Source organism: Syngnathus scovelli, chromosome 4 (genome assembly GCF_024217435.2).
Source record: "Syngnathus scovelli strain Florida chromosome 4, RoL_Ssco_1.2, whole genome shotgun sequence".
Classification (NCBI taxonomy): domain Eukaryota; kingdom Metazoa; phylum Chordata; class Actinopteri; order Syngnathiformes; family Syngnathidae; genus Syngnathus; species Syngnathus scovelli.
The window spans coordinates 24,165,276-24,167,500 of NC_090850.1; positions in this window are offsets into that span (position 1 = coordinate 24,165,276).

The following is a 2,225-nucleotide window of genomic DNA, read 5'->3' on the forward strand; positions in this document are numbered from 1 at the left end:
AGGTTAGGGTTTGGGATAGGGTTAGGGTTAGGGTTAGGGTTGGGGTTGGGGTTAGGGTTAGGGTTGGGGGCGAGAATAGGACTGGGGCCAGGAGTAGGATGGGGGTCAGGGTTGGGATCGGAGCACGGCAAGTCTTCCAGAAAGTCCAAAATCTCGTTCTCAACCTCCGAAATTGTGCCTGGTAGTAGGCGTGGAAAATTTCGCTTGGCCCAACCAACCGCCACTTGGAAAGCAGCCTCCCATTCTAGATTGTTGTCTTGGAGTGCAAATTCCATGTCGGACCGGCAGAACGGTAGGTGGGACTCGTAATGACGTTTGAGGATCTGGCAGGTGGTCTTGCCCCAGGTCTTGGCATTGTCCACAATGTCCCGCACAACCCTGCTATCTAGGAATGCCGGCTTGATCATTGTGGACAACACCTCCTCCATCCTGGTGATCATCCGAGGTTGTGTAGCCCACTGCTGGGGGTCTACATTGTTCAGGTGGTGGTAGACCTTAATCAAGTTATAGATTTTGCGGATCAGGCGACCAAATCCGGCCTCTGCTGGTCTCCACTTGGAGGTCCGGGTTGCAGCTGGAGGGGGACCACGTTGGTCCTGACGCGGTTGCCTGCGGCCTTGGCGAACTACTGTCGCATAGGAATCGAACCTACAGCCAGGAGGTCTGGAGGGATCCGGAGGAGGCACAGGCTGGTTAGGATTATGGTGGGAGCCCCCCCTCCTGGAGGAGGGAAAGGCAAAAGCACGGTCCATCCATCCGGGATTCCAATCAGCCCCCAGCTCACGGTTCCGGCGGGCAACGCGGTGGCGTCGGCCATAGTGGACCGTCGTCCAACCCTGATCCATGGCTGTGGATCTAGAATTTGCCTTTGTTATATATTTAATAAAGTTGTTTTTTTTAAAAAATAAAGTTTCTTTTTTGATTTATTCTGGCCAATATGCAATGTGTGCCCTGACAACGTTTCGGCTATCTCAAGCCTTCATCAGGTCTGGCACACATGTATTATATGAAAAAGTATTTTTGTTTTGTAAGGTGCAGCAATGTGTCTTGCTTGCAGTCCAAATTCGCACTAAAGGCTCTTTGCCTTGCGGATTCCTTTTATACCCTCAGCTCGGTTGAAGTTTTAAATCTTTTTTGTTTTTTGAAATTTCGTTTTAGAAATGTAACGTGTTTTAGCTTATATTTGCATTTTCCACTTAATTTTCATAATTAAACTAGCTTTCATATTGGATTTAAACAAAATAATTCTAATTTGATCAACTTGGAATTGGTATTGTAGAATAATGTAAACATACTAATTTTGTTTTTTGTTTTTAATGTTTTTTAATTGTTTTTTTAATGTTTTTTGATGTATTTTGTTTTTCAAGTAGACGTGGTCTAGGATCTCGGATTGCTGTTCAAACTACAGGTAAATAATACATAGGTAGGTGGATTATATATGTGTATTGGGTTTTTGCAAATTTGTAATTATATTATTGAAAACATTTGGTGACTTTTGTTCATATTTTTGTGTTATTCCGTTTTGTCAATTTTTTCTGCTTTTTTCGGGTGGGCGTGGTCCGGGGACCAGACGCGTGGTTCCAATTGGAGGTAAGTACCCAGGTAGGTATTAGATGTAAGTGGGTCTAAATAAAATAAAACCAATTTGTCCTAATTATGTTAATTGTCCTACTGTTTGGAAGTTCTGTTCCTGGTGGGACGTAGATAGGGACTGGGATTGGGGTATGGGTTGGGGTTAGGGTTGGGGTTGGGGTTAGGTTTAGGGTTGGGGGTAGGGTCAGGGTTGGGGTTAGGGTTAGGGTTGAGGGCAGGGTTAGGATTGGGGTTAGGGGACAAAGCCCGACTCCCTTGTGTAGACACCCCTCTTGGGCGGTCCTGGTGGGGAGGGAAGTGGCTGGGCTTACTGGCCACCACTGCGATCTTCCTCTGCGGGCGTAGGGACACTGTCAATTTTTGGGTTTGGATCTCAACCACTTCCCCTGGCTCCGAATCTTGGGTCTTCTTTTTGGCGACAGGTGTGAGTCTAGGTCGCTGTGGGAGCGGAGTGGGAGCGGGAAACCGCAGCTCCAGGTTAGGGTTTGGGATAGGGTTAGGGTTAGGGTTAGGGTTGGGGTTGGGGTTAGGGTTAGGGTTGGGGGCGAGAATAGGACTGGGGCCAGGAGTAGGATGGGGGTCAGGGTTGGGATCGGAGCACGGCAAGTCTTCCAGAAAGTCCAAAATCTCGT